This window comes from Myotis myotis, unplaced genomic scaffold, assembly GCF_014108235.1.
Source record: "Myotis myotis isolate mMyoMyo1 unplaced genomic scaffold, mMyoMyo1.p scaffold_m19_p_1, whole genome shotgun sequence".
NCBI lineage: Eukaryota > Metazoa > Chordata > Mammalia > Chiroptera > Vespertilionidae > Myotis > Myotis myotis.
In genome coordinates this window covers 141,214,534-141,233,165 of record NW_023416313.1, presented here as the reverse complement: position 1 = coordinate 141,233,165, position 18,632 = coordinate 141,214,534, and the positions used below count along the sequence as shown (strand labels likewise).

Below are 18,632 nucleotides of genomic sequence, written 5' to 3'. Positions count from 1 at the left end.
TCATAAGAAAAATGAATCATGGACGGGAAGGGACCACCCATGCTGACTGCAAAATAGTAATAATACATAATAATAATAAAGTTAACCAAATGAAATTTGAATTTTAAAATATCAACTGTTTTATTTAATGATATGTTTGTGGGGAAAAAATGTCTAAAACTCAATAATGGGCAAAAGAGGGGAAAGAAGATGGTGTTCTTTCAGTGCAAGGTTAGGCTTGGCTTCATTTTTATTATTTTGGGGTTTTTTGGGAGGTTACATAAATTAAATAATTTATTATAGGCTAGCAATATTTCAAATTGTGGGGCTTCTTCTGGTCTTTCAATGCCTTGTCTTCTGAAGGCAGACTCTACCGTGAGGTCACAAGTGGTGGTGTAGGTCCAGGCATGACCAGCAACTGTTTTCATGCAGGAACCACAGGTCCAGATTCCCACTGCTCATCTCTTCACCTTGATTTTGCCACAGAAGGAGCAAGTGTACTTGGCATGCTGGCTAATTTTCTTCACCATTTTCCTGAGGAAGACACCCTAGGGGTCCCATATTTGCCGGCAATACCAACCTTCTTGGTGCATTAGGTCAGAACCCAGAGGGCAAGGCATGGCTTTAAATTACCTGAGTTATTTTCTAATTCTAGAGGGGCAGAGGTTAGCATGTAGGTATTTTGTTCAGTAAAAATGCAAATAATTTCTGTCTAGTGGAAGAGATGGCCACTAATGTTTATGGTCCTCTTGGACATTAACTTTGTATTTAACCCAGCAATCTATTAAATTTCTTACAGGTATCTAGTTTCTCAAAGTTCTTTGGACTAATGTAACATCTTATTGATTTTCTCATTAACTTATGAGATGAATAAAATCTTTGACATGTTCTCATTCTATATATCCATGAGAGCCATGAATAAGCCTTTTTGAAAATTAAATTTTAACATGTTCAATGATCAGTTGTCTTTTTCAGTATTTAGAAACTACAGTGAAATGTCTCAAGATCTTGTAAAAGAGAAATAAGATTATCAGCTAGAACATAAAAGAAGACTATATCATGTTCATTAACTCAAAGAGTCAATGTGATAGAGTTGTCATTCTTCATAAGTTAATTTATAAATGTATCAGAATCCTAACAAAGCAACAACAAGTTTATTCATCTTTTGTCTGATTTTAAAAACACTCCTAAAGTTTATTTGGAAAATGTTCATAAAGATAGTCAGGAAACCAATGAAAGGGAAGAGTTATATGGCTTAATCTTACCAGATACTAAAGCATATGGTAAAGCCTCAATAAACCAAATAATATGATACCAGCCCCTGAATAAGTAGATATATCAATGGGACTCATAGAAATACACCCAGATACATAAGGGGATAAATACATAATTTAAAATATAACAAAACAGCATCTCAAAACTGTAGGGTGAAAGATGGCTCATCCAATAAGTGAAAGTTGGGTAAAGCAGGGGAAGGGACACTGTAGATTACGCTGGACCTATACCTCACTCTTCAAACCAAATGGCTTCAAGATTTCACTGTAAAGGATGAAATAATATATTTACTAAAAGGAAACCTAGAATTTCTTTATCTTTGAAATAGGGAAGAACTTTCTAGCTATGACTCAAAATCCAGAAGCCCCTCCAAAATAATTGGGAAATTTAAAACTCTTTTAAAAGTATGTGTATACATTGTATGTGTATATTTTTCTCCTACATGCAAAGCACTATACACAAAGTAAAAAGATAGCCAAGAAACTTGGAAAAGTATCCACAATTTATCATAGATAAAGGGCTAATCTCATCCTATATAATAAAATCCTAATATGCTAAGTGTCCAGTCCACTGGTCAGCCATTCAACCAATCAAAGCATAATATGCTAATGATATGCTAAGGCTGCTCAACCGCTCACTATGATGTGCACTGACCACCAAGGGGCAGATGCTCCGACCAGTAGGTTAGCTGGCTGCTGGGGTCGAGACTGAGAGAGATGGGTTGGATACACCCTGGAGCCCTCCCACAATCCCTCCCAGGCTGGCCAACCTCCCACATCCCTCCTCGGCCCCAGTCATGCACTGGTGGGGCACCTCAGCCTGTCCTGTACCCTCTCGCAATCCAGGACCCCTCAGGGAATGTTGGAGAGCCAGTTTCAGCCAAATCCTGCATGCCAGGCCGAGGGACCCCACTGGTGCATGAATTCATGCACTGGGCCTCTAGTATCATATATTTAGGGATATTCTAGCACCTGGTCCTGTTGCCAGTGGAAATAGAGTCTTCCCATGGAGTTGCAAGGAAAGCATTTCTGGGGACCCACACATGGAAGGATAAGGTATAGTAGTAAAATTTATTGGGGTTGAAAAATATGACTGCCCCCAGTTTCCCAGTGCCTCATCTCCATCTGTCCCACTGTGGAAGAAGTCCAGCCTTGTCTTCATTAAGCCCAGAAGTAGGGCCAGGGTCCAGAAATTCTGTGCCATTGGTTCAGTGCATACCAAAGGTTAGGCCAGTTCAGTTTCTGTCCCTGTCCGGCTGGCTTAATCTCTGTTTCCAACTGCACTCTGACCAGCACTGTGTAACTGTACCCAGGCTCATGCTTGGAGCCTGTCTGGCTGCCAGGCCTCATGGCTGCTATGAAGAGAGAACATGCAAGCACATGAACTCACACATTACAGAAAGAGAGAGAGAAAGCTTACCTTTCTTAGACTTTGATTATATTACCTCAGGCTTGGGAAAGACCAGACACTCTTTCAAACTAACCAATCAATTTCCAAATCCTTCATGGCTTGTGCTGGGCCATCCCCTGAATCAATCCAATCCTTTTCCCAGGCTAGACACCTCCTCTTTATGGTCACCATCTTGGCTCCTACTGCACATGCCACAAAGTAGAAGGACCTTCCCCTGTGCCATCTTGGCTTCTATTGGGCATGAGCCCAGCAGAGGAATTTCTCCCACTGTTTGTTTGTTTGTTTGTTTGTTTGTTTGTTTTCTCCTTTGTAATCCCAGTTAATGACCAACCAGTAACATCCTTCCTGCCCTTGGGAATTATGTCCTGAGGGTGAGTGATGCATCTGTCCCCTAGGAAGCCTATGAATACTGCAACTTCCTAGTGAAGCAGGATTATTGTCCAACTCAGCTCCCAAGTTTATTATACACTAGAGGCCCAGTGCACGAATTCATGCATGGGTGGGGTCCCTCTGGGTGACCTGCAGGGATTGTGCTGAAACCCTTAGTCCAACGCCCCCTGCAGCTCCTACCTGCCGCTCCCGTTTATCCCAGTCCCACTGCGCATGCTGCGGGCTCTCGCCCAATCAGTCCCGATTGGGAGAGGCTTGTGCCACCTCAGCAGCCCTCAGAAGCCGTGAGCCCTGCATCTGGTGCCCTACCAAAGGGAATGGCCTACAGGATCGGGCTGAAACTGGCTCTCTGACATCCTCTGAGGGGTTCTGGATTGTTAGAGTGCACAGACCAGGCCGAGGGACCCTACCAGTGCAGGATTGGGACTAGGGAAGGACCACGGGGGGGCTCTAGGGCATGTCCTACCCCATCTCACCCAATAGGGGCTGGCTGGCTCGGGAGGGACACGTGAAGTTGACCAACCTGGGAGGGATTGTGGGAGGGCTCCAGGGTGTGTCCTGGGTGTGTCCGGCCCATCTCGTTCAGTCCTGATTGGCCAGACCCCAGCAGCAACTTAACCTACTGGTCAGAGCGTCTGCCCCCAGGTGGTCAGTGCATGTCACAGCATCTGGTCGACCAGTCGACGTGTGCCCCCTGGTGGTCAGTGCAAATCATAGTGAGCAGTTGAGTGGCCTTAACATATCATTAGCATATTACACTTTGATTGGTTGAACAGTCGACTGTTCACCGGACAACTCGAGACTTAGCATATTAGGTTTTTATTGTATAGGATAATGTCTGATTTCCTTTGCTCCCTTCCTTTATTAATATCTAGCTATCTATGCTAATAGTCCTACCTGGTTACTTAATCACCTTGTGATGAAAATTTTCATGTTGCCAGAATTTATTCTTATATACAACTAGGGGCCCAGTGCATGAAATTAGTGCACTGGGTGTGTGTGTGGGGGGGGGTGTCCCTCAGCCCAGCCTGCCCCCTCTCACATACTGGAAGCCCTCAGGCATTGACCCCCATCACCCTCCAATTGCAGGATCGGCCCCTTGCCCAGGCCTGACGCCTCTGACAGAGGTGTCAGGCCTGGGCAGGGGACCCTCATTTCCCCCCATCACTGGTTCTGCCCCCAGCCCAGGCCTGATGCCTCTGGCCCAGGCGTCAGGCCTGGGCAGGGGACCCCCAGATCCCTCCGATTGCTGGCTCTGCCCCTTGCCCAGGCCTGATGCCTCGGCCAGAGGAGTAGACCCCCATCACCCTCCGATCACCAATCACCGGATTGGTCCCTTGACCAGGCCTGAGGCCTCCAGCAGAGGTGTCAGGCCTGGGCAGGGGATCCCCAGCTCCCCGCGGCTGCAGGCTCCGCCCCTGCCCAGGCCTAACGCCTCTGACCTAGGCGTCCGGCCCGAGCAGCGGGGACCCGCAGCTGCAGTGGCCCCGTGAACGTGGGCTCCGCTTTAGGCCCAGGCAAGGGACCCCTAGCTCCCGGGACTGCCAGCTTCGACCGTGCCCAGCTTCCATCGCTGGCTCCACCCCTACTTCCTGCTATCACTGGCCAGGGCGGCAAAGGCGCCTGATTCTCCGATCATGGCTGGGGGGCAGGGCAAAGGCGGCCCTGAGGCCGCCTTTGCCCTGCCCCCCAGCTCTTAGCTCCCCCCTGGGTTTCCGATCACTGTCAGTGGCAGGGGCTTCTTCCTGCTTTCCCTTTTGCCTCCCTGCATTGTGCCTACATATGCAAATTAGCCACCATCTTAGTTGGCAGTTAATTTGCATATAGCCCTGATTAGCCAATGAAAAGGGTAGCGTCGTACGCCAATTACCATTTTTCTCTTTTATTAGTGTAGATAAGATTCTTTCTTAGTAAGACCAAATTAATAGCGCTTTCTCTAATCTTCAAGTGCAGTTCACGGAGTCTAACGTGTGCAATGAGATCATTATTACTAAGATACTCTATTTTCTCAATACTGTAAGTACAGTGGCCTGACTTTGCAAGTCTGCTATTTTCTGTAAGGGATGTGGTTTGGGACCCATGAGAACAAGGGAGATCAACCACATAACCCAGTGAAAGAGGAATGAAGATGCAGTTCTTATATAACAAACAATATAGAGAAGTATTTGTCATCATTTGCTCCTCTTCCCTCCTTTTAGGTCATCTGAAGCTGTAGTTAGAAACATATGTGATTTCGTACCAGACCTTGGGATTTTTTTCAGACACAGGGGAGAAAGTTGTTTAGCTGAACCGCTTGCTCAGTGTACATTGAAGAACTGATGTTCACAGTATAGCTGCTAGTGGAAATGAAATAATCTGTATTGGCACATTTGGAAGTTTCACATCTTTTTCCACTTAACATGCTAACGTGATAATTGCCAGAGTGGTGATTTTTCTAGTGACACATCTCCCTTTGTCAATATTTAGACCTGTGTATAGAAAGCTTATCTAACACACCTGGCTAATTTTCACTTCATTTAAAAATAAATGAAACATGTTTAGCTTGCTGGGTTAGAACAACAACAAAAAAGAGGTTTCATAAATAATTTTCTCAAAACACCTTTAATGAGAATAAGAAAATAAATGTAAAAAAGTAGTTTTTTTCATTAAATGTATTTGATCAGATTTTAAAACCTTAGTTGGAGTATGTAGTAAGATCATCTTATGGATTTTGAAGCTTTCTTTTTTTCTTCAAGAAAATTTGTGGGGAACTCAAGAAAATCATTTGGAATATTCCAAGTCAACTCAGATTTGGATTTTGCAGGTTTGAAAGGTCTCCCCAGAGTTTGGTTTATTTGTTATTGTTTTTGGAATGCCCCACATCCAATCAATAGTCAATGCATCATGATGGCCATACTCAGAGGAATGTTGGTCTTAATTTAATGTCTTGAAAGGTTAAAACTTATTGTAGGGAATCTCTCCTGCGATCAATTCAAGGTGACCCATCCCTCTAAGACTCTAGGTGAGTCACCTAAGAAAAGAAGGGCAGAAAAGAAACGTAAACTATACTGTTTCCTAACTAGGTGGATGGTCCATGGTTTACTTTTTAACATATAAATCCCTTTGGTAGCAACTGCTACTATCCCCCAGGTCCCTGAAGTGGAGGGTGCTAAAGACTAGAAATATTTAAAAAAAAAAAAAAAAAAAAAAAGCTGAGGTGAATAGGAATCTTAAGCTATTTTCTGATTGGTGTGTCATCCCCTTATGCTATGGGGATTTTGATGTTCTTTCCACTCCCCCACTTTCCCTTTTCATAAAATATAATTGCTGTTTAAAAATGTTAGCCTCGCTTTCTTTTGAAAGTAGAATTGCACTGACAGTAACTGGGTTAACTGTATTGCTAGATTTTTCTGGTTTCCAAAGAATGCTTCAAAAGTGTGGAAATAGAGTTCTTTTTCTTTTTTCTTTTTCATGGCTAACAACTTCCCAGCCTTCTAATTTGCTGTCCTGTTGCATTGGAGTTCATTATCTTTGTATTACAGTTTAGTCATTCTGTTTGAGTTTCCATCCTTTCATTCTCTTCTGAATTCTTGCTGAAAATGGCAATAAAAGTAACACAGCTGAGGCTTGCATACAAACTGAAGACATAATGAGAACAGTACTTTCATAGGAATTCATCCTACATCATGAGTTTCATCTCATTCAGAATGAAAAGCATACTTAAAGTATATTGAGATTTTTCTCCCTCTCTCCTCTCACTTTCTCTCTTCCCAAATTCAATTATATAATAAAGCACATCATTTTTACCTTCACTTGCCTTCAGAGGAAACAAAGGCATGTAAAGACTCTGAAGATGTAGAATAATAGCTCAAGACATCATTAAATATGATCATTTTTGTTGCGCCACCAATGTTATAGAATGAAGTCGGAATTGCAAGTTAAAGCTGTGTCTGGACTTCTAGACTTTAGCAGTTGTTCTGGAAAAATCAACTAGAAAATGACCATTAATTGTATATGCAATAGCTAACTATGGGCAGCTCATAAAATGAAGAAAACCTCATAGTGAAATGTTTGATTAAATATCTCATGAGAAGAGTCCCTCTAAAATAGTGCCTACCACTCTTTCTGTGACCTCATGGCAATGATACCAGATAATTAAAAATATGGTACCTTTAAAGCAATGGTTCCAATACTCAGTTAACTAGGTGGGCTCACATTCTTTAGTAGAAATAGAAGTCCCTGGCATTTCTAATTTAAAATACCTGGTTTTCTATTAATTATTTTGGCAAAATGAGGTTGGCAGTAAAGCTATGAGCAGGGGCTTTCTAGAGTTGATTTTTTTTATTGAAACATCACAGGTTGGGTGATTATAGGAGAATGAAAATAAATACAAGCATTTCTAGAAATGGACAGTAAGTAAAAAGAATGGCATAACTTGAATCAACTAAATAATATGCCAAATACACTGTTTTCATACTCTTATGGAATATAATAAAGTTATTTTTTCTTTAGAAATTATCAATATCTTCCTATAGAGAGAACTATGTGGGACCCAAGTTATTATTACAAAGTTGCTTGGTGGGATGACTATCAAATAAACGGAATGAGGTAATTTAATGTTTAAGGGCAGCAGGAAGACGTCCTAAACAAGCATTCTTATGGGAGCGTTGGATTTGTCAGTGGGAACAGACGTCCTTTGATTATTGTTCCCTCTCCTAAAAAAGAAAAAAAGAAAAAAAGCTTGGGAAAAGCTGTGTTTGGTTGCTTACTCTTGCTTTCTAGCTTCTTATTCCCCAGTCTAAATGTTTTTTATTTAGATAAAAACATTGCATCGTTTAATTGATGTGTAAATATCATGGCCATTCTGGTTCCTTCAATTCACATTTATATTTTGGCTCAGGTCATGCTCATCTTACACTTCAATAATCTAGTCCTTTAACTCTGCATTACAGTACCGCGTGGGAACCTTTAAATGCAGATTCCTAGATCCCCAACAGATATACCTTCAGTGGATTAGGGGTAGGCCCAGGACAGATGGCTCTGTTGCAGGAGATACTACAAGAACACTTTGATAAACATTGCTAGAGAGTATTTTGAATTTTAGTTTTGAATATATAATAAGTTTACACTGAGTGGCCAGATTATTATGACCACCTGACGTTTGTAGGCAAATTGGCCGTACACTGCACCGTATGGGATATGGAAGCCAAAGGCCTGTTCGAACACCTTTGCTGTCTGCAGTTACCAAGATAAAACGTCTCCAATTCTCACAGGAACACAAGGATTGGACAGCCGAGCATTGGAAAAAAGTCATGTGGTCCGATGAATCACGTTTCCAGTTGCATCATGCAGATGGCAGAGTGAGAATTTGGCGGAAACAGCATGAAAGCATGCACCCCACATGCATGAGTACAACCCTTCAAGCTGGTGGGGGCAGTGTTATGGTTTGGGGCATGTTTTCCTGGCATGATTTGGGCCCTTTAATTCGTGTGGAACAACGTCTGAATAGCACAACATACCTAAGTATTGTTGCTGATTAGCTTCATCCTATCATGTTGATGGCGTATCCCAATGGAGATGGCTTCTTCCAACAAGACAATGCACCATGCCACGGTGCTCGTATTGTGCAGGAGTGGTTTCAAGAACATGAGGGAGATTTTACCTTGCTTAGGTGGCCCCCACAATCACCAGATCTCAATCTATTTGAGTATTTGTGGGACGAAGTTAAAAGAGCCATCAGGCAGCTGGTTCCACAACCATCAAATCTTACAGAACTGGACAGTGGTATTCATCAGGCATGGTGTCAGGTTCCTCGCATCACCTTCAACATCTTGTGGAGTCACTGCCAAGAAGAATCGCCGCAGTATTGAAGGCAAAAGGTGAACCAACAAAGTAACTGATGGGTTGGTCATAATAATCTGGCCACTCAGTGTATGTGGTTCAAAAGTAATAATTGTGGCTCTAAATCTGCTTCATTGTTCTACCCCTCAAAAGGTAACTATGGTTCACTAAGAAGCAAACAACAAAATAGGATTAGATGTGCAGGTCTGATATCTGAATAAGAAAAGAGGATTAGGTAGGAGGAGCTTCAGACTGTGGCACGGTTCCAAAATTGGCCAGGCCTGTGGGGAAGTTTCTTGAAAAAGGAGCTCCCTGGCTTGCTGGAATGGGCTTGCCTTAGTACCCTAATCTTTCTCTGGTCATTATCAGTGTGTGACAGGTCAGCCTGGGTGCAAACATGGTGGTAGATCCAGAGAGACCACAGCAAGGGCTACACGTCAGTTATGCTCCCTGCAGCATCAGGTCTGAGTGATGCAGTTAAGGGCTGCTACATTGTTATTAGTTTCTCATGAACCCTTTCAAAGTATGTTTTTGCACATGTCATTTAATAGGAAGGTAGTCCTCTCTTCTTTCTACACAAAAGTTAGGATTTTATAACTTTTTGTCACATATTTCACTTGCTTTTTTCATTTAAATCTTGGAGCTCTTGCTATATTAGTACTTCAGTGTCCTAATTTTTCTTTTACAGATGCCACATGTTCTCTTCAATGGCTATCCCATGGATTTCACATACTTTTTATGTACCGGGTGGGGCAAAAGTAAGTTTACAGCTGTTTGTATGGAAAATAATATAATAATTAATAAGTAATAGTATAAGAATAAATTATGTGTTCCATGTACTCATAACTGTAAACCTGCTTTTGCCCCACCATATATATATATATATATATATATATATATATATATATATACTCACATAAATCAATTAGAAAAAGACAAATGACTCAATAGAAAAATATGCAAAGCTTAGCAAAAGACAGCTCACAGAAAAGGAAATACAAATGACTTTTAACTATCTTTAAACCTATATTTATAAAATGATTACTTCAAAATAAAACTAAACTTACATACCACTTTTCACTTATCATCTTAACAACAATGAAGATATTTGATAACACATTCAACCGGCAATACTGTGGAAAAACAGGCACTCTCATACATCATGAGTATAAGTAAGAATAACCCTACTTACGAGTTTTATGCTCCATGGAGAGCAACTTGACAATATCTACCACAATTGTATATTTTTTTTATTTATTTAGAATGGAAACAACATGAATGTCCACCAGTAATGACATAATACAGTATGGAGCTAAAGTAGATTTACAGTCAAGAGTACACAAAACATTGTTTATTCTTGGATTGATATTTATTTATTGTTGTATTTTTAATATGAACAACTGTAAACCTCCTTTTGCCCCACCTTCTATCACTTTTTTCTATTTTTTTTTACCCACATATTTTTTCTTTCTGTGCACTCAGTGGAATTTGTATTTACTAGCTATTGCTCCATTTGTTGCTTACTGTTCATTGGTCCTCACCTTGCAGCTAATCACAGTCTTCTCCTCTGACTTCGTCAAACTCCCAATTACCCTTGCAAAGTCTAGAAATGTGGCGTCAGTGCTCCCTGTCCAGGCATGTTTCAACTTCCATTGAGTTTTCAGTATTGCGCACTTTTTTACCATATTATTTTCTGAATTCCCATATGTTTTAAGTTCATATTTGGTTATCAAGACCTAATGATTTTCACTTTGTAACCATGTGTTTGTTCCTTAGACTGTGTAATCTTGCTTTTGCCCTCCCGCTATCCTGAAATGTCTCTTTTACAAGTCACCTATTAACTCCTCATCACAGAATCTAATGACATTGGAAAGTACTCATCTTTTCTGCAGGATTGGACCAGGTTGGCTCTTTTTTTACCTTTTCCTTTCTGCACTGTAACGCTGCACCTTCCTGGCCACTCTGATTTTCTGTTTCTCCCAATTTCAGAAGGAAAGGATCTTCACAATTCTGTTCTTGGCCTGAGCCTTTGAGTCCCTAGTCATTCCCACAGCCTTGAGCTCACTTCTATCGTGTTAGCTTTAGAACTTACATTTCTGACCCCAACCTTTCACAGATAAGGAGCCCCATCTCCAAATGTTTGCTGAGAATCTCTACCACTTCAAGTGCAGTTATGTACAAAATAAAGTCATCATCAACCTACCTCTCCAAATCACCTTCTACAACTACCTCTAATAATAGGACCATCAAACATCCAGGTCTGAATTCTGTCATCTCAGACCATCAATTTCATTCTCCATGTCCTATAATTTACTGAGACGTGTGGGTTCTTCCACTCTGTCATCTTCCCATCCTATTGCCATCATTCTAGTTCAAGGCTTTATTTCCTTTGCCTGGACCAGTGGTCCTCACAGTAAACCAACAGCATCAGAATCACCTGGAAACTTGTTAGAAATAAAAATTTTCAGACCCCACCCTAAAACCTATTTGACCTGAAACCCTGATAGTGAGGCCAGGAATCTGTATTTTAACAAGACCTACAGGAGATTCTGATGTGTGCTGAAATCAGAGAACCTTCTGACCTGGATTATTGCAGGTGACTTTTAATTGGCCTCCCTATCTCCAGTCTTTCTCTCTCTTGCCCTTCCACACATTATTACCCTAGAAATTACCTTTCTAAAGAATAAATCTGATCATGCTGTAACAGGAAACACGGGTTCAGCTGCCTGCCACAAGAAAGCCAAACTCATGAGACAAGTACTGGTGCAAAAAGAAAGAGGCCCTGGCCAGTGGCTCAATGGTTAGAGCATTTGGCCCATGTTCAATTCACAGTCAAGGGCACATACCTGGGTTGCAGATTCAATCACCAGCCCCAGTCTGGATGTGTACTGGAGGCAACCAATCGATGTGTCTCTCTCACATTGATTTTTCTCTTTCCCCTTCCCTCCCTTGCATTTTCTCTAAAAATCAATGGAAAAAATATCCTCTGGTAAGGATTAAAAAAAAAAAAAAGGAAAGAGGTTGCCCTGGCTGTGTGACTCAGTTAGTTGGAGTGTCATCCTATACACCAAAAGGTTGCAGGTTTGATTCCAGTCAGGGTGCCTATGGGAAGTAACTAATCAATGTTTCTCTCTCTCCCTTCCTCTTTCTCTAAAAAATAAATAAATAAATAAATAAATAAATAAATAAATAAATAAATAAAATAAAAAATCAATGAAAACATATCCTCTGGTGAGGATTTTTTTTAAAAAGGAAAAATATTTATTCAGGTGTCCCTGGGAGAATGGTGGACTCCCATCTCAAAAACCACCCCGCCCCCTTCCTACTCAAGCCAGTGGTTCTTACATGAATAGAGAGGGGAAGGCTTTTTTTTTTTTTTTTCCAATTATCTTGCTGGCTTTGGAGCTCAACCCTGTCCATTCATCATTTGGTCCTCTTGGCATAAGAAACTATCCATGTGCCATCTTGGCAAATGGGGGAGACTTCTCGGGGGTCCCTGACTATCTATGTGTCAAGTGAGGGCTATGGGACTTGCCATCAGAAAGCTCAGGGATACCACAACCCTCAGGCCACAGTGCCCACGTGGGGGAGGAGAAGGAGGTGGGAAGCCAGTTCAGATCCAAGGGGCAGCCCTGGATCCTGGTGCTCCCCTGTCCTCTGTGTAGCCCTCCCCATGGCCAACCCCCTCCAACTGGCAGCTGCCTATGGTAACAATGCTGCATACTTTATAAAAAACACTAGTGGCCCGGTGCACGAAATTCATGCACAGGGGTGGGGGGGCGTCCCTCAGCCCAGCCTGAACCTTCTCCAATCGGGGACCCCTTGGAGGATGTCCGACTGCTGGTTTAGGCCTGTCTGATCACCTCAAACTGCCCTCCCCTGTTGGCCTGGTTGCTCCCAACTGCCCTCCCCTGCCGGCCTGACCTTGCCCAGTCTCTGTCTCTTTGTTTTTCTCAGCAGTCCTCCAGGCCTCCCTGCCTCCCTGCCTCCCTGTCTCCCTCTTCCTCTTTCCCGGCTGGGAGGAGGCAGGGCCAATGGGGGCTGCTCCACCCTCTGCCCGCCCTCCCTTCCATCCAGGCCTCTTCCAGCCCAGTCTGTTTAGTTTCCTCATTCTGAGAGAGGCTCTGAGAGTGAGCTGGGAGGGAGGGAAAGAAATGGAGAAAAGGCTGTGAGCTTTGGGACACTGTGTGTCTGTGCATATGTGCGGTTGTGAGTGTGAGTGCAAGCCCTGCCCCGCCCCCCCATCTCCTCTGCCACAAGTCCCCACCCACCAGAGCCTGCTGCACACGCAGCCTGAGCATTAGGTCAAGCCTCCAGTCATTGTGGATGTGACGGACTCATGATTTTTATATATTAGGATTAACTCTGTACTGTCATCAAATAAAGGCCAAACTCCTCATCTTGATAATCTGAAGACTTCCAAGGTATTTAAAGGAGGTATAATCAAACAGAAATCAAGTAAACAACATCAAGCCCCCATCTTAAGTAGGTTCTAAGGTCACGCCTATGTTTCTATACTCTTTTTTCCACATTAGCCACTGTTAAAATCCTCCTATCACCTGCAATGTCCTCTTTGTTAAAAAGAACAACTAAGTAAAATAAGTGGTTGAAGGGACCCAAAAAACACACCAAAATAGTATCAAAGTGAGAATGTCTGAGCTACAGCAGATGCAAAAGGAATCTATCTGAACCTTCCTTGTCTGACAAAAACAAAAAACTCTGTAGTGCCAGGCATCAGCAGCGGGTGCGAGCGGGGCCAGTGCACCCCACCTTGGTCTGGCGCCCCCACTCACCTGCTCCACCATCCAGCCACGGCCGACACCTGCCATGTTCCATGCTCTGACGCCCGCTGCTGATGCCCTCCATGTTCTGCGCATGCCCTCTGGTGGTCAGTGCACATCATAGCGACCAGTTGTTCCATTGTTCAGTTGTTCGGTTGTTCCGCTGTTTGGTCTATTTGCATATTAGCCTTTTATTATATAGGACTAGGGGCCCAGTGCACAAATTTGTGCACCTTGAAAGGAACTGTGGACTGCGAGGCTGCAGCTGCAGTAGGCACAGGGTGGGTCTTGGCCCATCCTCCATACCCCTGCCTGGCCCCTCCCACTGCGGCCCCCAATCCCCTGTCTGCCAGCAGCCCTGCTACCACCACTGCTGCTCCCATGCGCTGACGATGCTGGCTCTGCTCGTACCCACTGAAGGCATGGAGCAATTGGGGCCAGCGCCAGCAGCGGGTGCAAGCGGGACTGGTGCCGTCAGCAGATGTGAGCAGCAGCTGCTGCCCTGATCACCCCTCAGGAGCAGGGGGAGATGGAGAAGCCCTCAGGGGCGATCATGGCCAGCAACCGCTGCTCACACCTGCTGATGGCGCTGAGCAATCTGGACCAGCGCCAGACACTGGCAGCGGGTATGAGCAGCAGCTCTGGTGCTGGCTGAGGGTACGAAAAAGGCTGGCACTGCCAGTGGGTTCAAGCAGCAGCTCTGGCACCGGCAGCAGGTGCAAGAGGCAGCTGCCAGCCCTGATCTCCCCTCAGGAGCAGGGGGAGGTGGAGAAGCCCTGAGGAGCAATTGAGGCCAACAGCCGCTGCTTGTTCCTGCTGATGGCACAAAGCAATTGGGGCCAGCACCAGGTGTTGGCAGTGGGTGCAAGCGGCAGCTTCAGTGCTGGTAGCAGGTGCAAGAGGGGCTGGCATCAGCAGCAGGTGCAAGCGCCGGTGGGACACGGCACACAGGAGCAAAGAATTTTCAGTAACCACCACAGGCTCACCCCGATGGCAGCGACCGGCACCCCGCCTTGGTATGGCACCCCCGCTCACCTGCTCCACCATCCCGCTGCAGCCAACACTCGCCATGTTCTGCACACACCCGCTGGTGGCCAGCACACGTCAAAGCGACTGGTTGTTCAGTTGTTCCAGTTGTTCTGCCATTCGGTCTATTTGCATATTAACCTTTTATTATATAGGACTAGAGTCCTGGTGCATGAAATTCATACACGGTTAGGGTCCCTAGCTCTGACCAGTAATCACAGTCAATCTGTGGGGCAACCAGCAGGATGACGGGGCCCCCGCTCACACCTGCCTTGGCCTGGCGCTGCCCACTCACCAGCCCCGCCCCCGATTGCCACCACCAATCTCTGTCTTTGGGGCGACCAGCAGGGCAATGGGGGCCCCTGCTCACAACTGCCTTGTCCTGCTGCCACCCACTCACCTGCTCCACCATCCTACCATGGTCCTACTCTCGTCAGGGCCCATCAGGGCTGGCAGGGCCTCCACTGCCACCCATTGCCAGCACCACGTCGCCGATGCCCTCCATGTTTTGCACCACCCCCTGGTGGTCAGTGCACCTCTAACTCCCACCTGTGGAGACAATTTGCATGGTAGCCTTTTATTATATAGGATATAAATGAACTTTGTAAGAACCATGGGAGACAATGGTGTTCATGCCAGAGGCTTCTTGAATCCCCTCCACCATTCCACCATCTTTAGCTCTGCCAGTGAGGAGGGAGTCCTACCTGGGCAGGGCTAGTAGTGAAAAAGCAGCGGGTGCTGCTGGCATCGAGGGAGAGGGGAAAAGGCTGATTTAATTTGGATCCAAGTGTGGAAAATTTATTCTCAGTAGCTAACAACAAAAGACTCAAGCTCTCCTGGCCCAGGTTTCTGTCTGGAAGGCTGTATGTATGGGCAGTGGAAACTTGAGAGGGCTTGTTAGAAAGTAAAATCAGACTTGATAACTTCTTGGATTGCCAATGCACTACCCAAACCAAACACAGATGCACAAGCAGAGGTGGAAGCTCTAATGTTTGAGTACAACTTCTGGCCAAACATTAGCTGACAACTGAGTTGTGCAGGCACAGAGGCAAACCTAGGAAACCAAGCTAAAAAAAAAAATTAAAAGAAAAAAATTTTAACTGAGTAAATATTAGCAGCCACTTACCACAGGGATGACACATTCCACAGATAAAGTCCAGGCACAAAACAGAACAAGATCAACAATAGCAAAAGTCTCAGAGGAAAAATAAAAATTCAGAGTTGCTACAATTTATAATTTTTATTAAATTTACCGGGGTGATATTGGTTAATAAGATGATATAGGTTTCAAATACACATTTCTATGATACGTGATCTGATTATTGCATTGTTTGCCCACCACCCATAGTCAAATCCTCTTCCAGCACCATGTACTTGGCCCCTTTACCCTTTACCACCCACTACCCCCTTCACTCTGGTAACCATAATAATGCTGTCTGTGTCTGTTTTTGTTTGTTTGCAAATAAATGTTTTCAAATTTTGGGGGGTTGATACCCAAAAGAGGGGTTACTGGGTCATATGGTAACCCTATTCTTAATTGTCTTAGGAACCGCCATACTGTTTTCTATAGTGGCTGCACCAGTTTACATTCCCACCAGCAGTGAATGAGGGTTCCTTTTTCTTCAGAACCTCTCCAACACTTGTCACTTGTCTTGCTGATAATAGCCATTATAACAGGTGGTAGGTGGTATCTCACTATAGTTTTGATTTGCATTTCCCTAAAAGCTACTATAGTTGAGCATCTTTTCATATATTTGTTGGCCATTTGTATGTCTTCTTGAAAGACGTGTCTGTTCAGGTCCTCTGCCCATTTATTTTTCTGCAATAAATCAGTATCTTTTATTTTTTTAAAAGCAAATCAGTGAAAGAAGTACAAAAACCTTTGGTTCACTTATGTATTTGTGAGTGGAAAATATTTATAAAGCAAATTCACTCATTAAAAAAACTTAGGTACAAATTACAACATTACAGATAACCTTTGGTTTGTTTTGTTTCATATGGAAACCTCAGAGACTCAATTCATTTCAAGAGACCTAAGTGCAAGTACTCCAAGAAAATATTATACAAAATGGAAGCATCCTGGATTTTTAAAGTATATTTCAATATATACATTTTTATGTGTGATTTAAGCAAATAGTTATATTTTAAGAATGAGAGGATCTAAACAAAATGTGTGACCAGCATCAGCATTTAAGTTTCTAATTTTAATATTAGTCTAATATAGCATTAGTAACCAAGCTGCACTAAAATATGTAATGGTACAAGTGAATCATGATTTGTTAAATATTATATCCCACAACCCCAGAATATTTAAGCTGGTCATAAAGTTAACATTGTGTAAGTATATAAGCATAATCAGTTATAGACAGCCTCTTGTATAAATTTCTATTTAGCAATACACAAACTGCCTCAAAGATTTATGCTTACAGGTAGACATTCAATTATGGCAATAAAACAGCATGTCCTGAAAATATGGGCAATCTTAAGACAATTTTGTTAACCATTAATAGTCCCACAGTATGACTGAGTAATGGTAAGAACCTACTTTAAAAGCAAAAAAAAACTTAATCAGTATAGTGCATGATTGATTCAACATAGTTCCCAGGGAACAGACCAGTCACTTGATTGCAGACTCCTTCACACCAGCCATCATCATTCTTCTTTAGTACATAAATGATTGCATCCTCCATAAATGATAACTCATCATCATTGTCTTTTGTATAATCATACATTGCCACAACTTTCTCAATGTAATTCTTGGGGGTCCAAGCAGGATCCCCATCTGCATATGGATCATTATACTGAACTACTGCAGCCTCCTCATCTTCATAATCCACTGGAGGTGGTAGTGGCCTTCCAGACAGCAACCTGGGCCAGGAGAGCTTGAGTCTTTTGTTCTTTGCAGAGGTGAAGAGTCATTAAACATGGGAATGTCATCTGGTGAAGGTGTGGTGATGGAGTTGGACGATCAGCAATATTTTCCTGTACCCTGGCCATGAGGCCTGTCCTCTGCCCATTTTTTTAATTGGATTATTTGTTCATTTGGTGTTGAGCAACAATGTATTATGTAAAGGGTCTGGTTGGGAAAAAATACAAATCATTTTTTTTAAGAAAAAAATAGAAAATGTGACCTATGTTTGGGGAAGGAGAGTGGGAAACTCTATCTTTGATTCGACTAACATGTTAGATTTAGCAGACAAAGACTTTAATGAAGCTACTTTAAATATGTTCAAAGAACTGAAGCAAACTAGATTTAAAGATTTTATGAAAAACACAAAGGCAATAACTCAACAAAGAGGGAATATCAAGAAAGAAATAGAATCCTATCTAATAATAGACAAACAGGGTAATTGACCATACGTTCGCTACGCCTCCCATTGGCTAATCAGGGCGATATGCAAATTAACCACCAACAAAGATGGCTCCAAGCAAAGACTGAAGGCGAGCCGGAGCCGTGAAGACAGAAGATGGAAGGCAGCTCCGGCCGGGGCCGCAAAGATGGAGGATAGAAGGCAGCTCCAGCCGGAGCAAAGGCCTGGGTTCTGGGTGCCAGAGTAAAACCGGTGCCGGCAGCCAGGAGAAGGGAAGGCCTATTGCACGAATCTCTTCATGCAACAGGCCTCTAGTCTATTAATAAGAACCATATGGAAATTCTAAAGTTGAAAAGTGTAATAAAAAAGTAAAATAAAAAAAATTCCTAAATGGGCTCAACAGCAATCTATAATAATAAAAGCACAATATGCTAATTAGACCGGACATCCTTCTGGATGACCTTCCAGACAAAGTCCCGGCAGTGGGGGCCGAGGCAGTCGCTGCAGTGGTGGAGGCTGAGCCCCTTACACAAATTTCGTGCATTGGGCCTCTGGTCCTATATAATAAAAGCATAGTATGCAAATTTTCCCCTTGACTGGGAGTTCTTCTGGGAGTTTGACCTGGGGGCAGGCCAACCAG

The 18,632-nt window shown here is 43.3% G+C and overlaps 1 pseudogene; it reads right to left on the bottom strand.

The window, feature by feature from the left end:
* Positions 1-283: 283 nt before the first annotated feature.
* On the bottom strand, positions 284-652 carry LOC118671557 (annotated as a pseudogene).
* Positions 653-18,632: the final 17,980 nt, after the last annotated feature.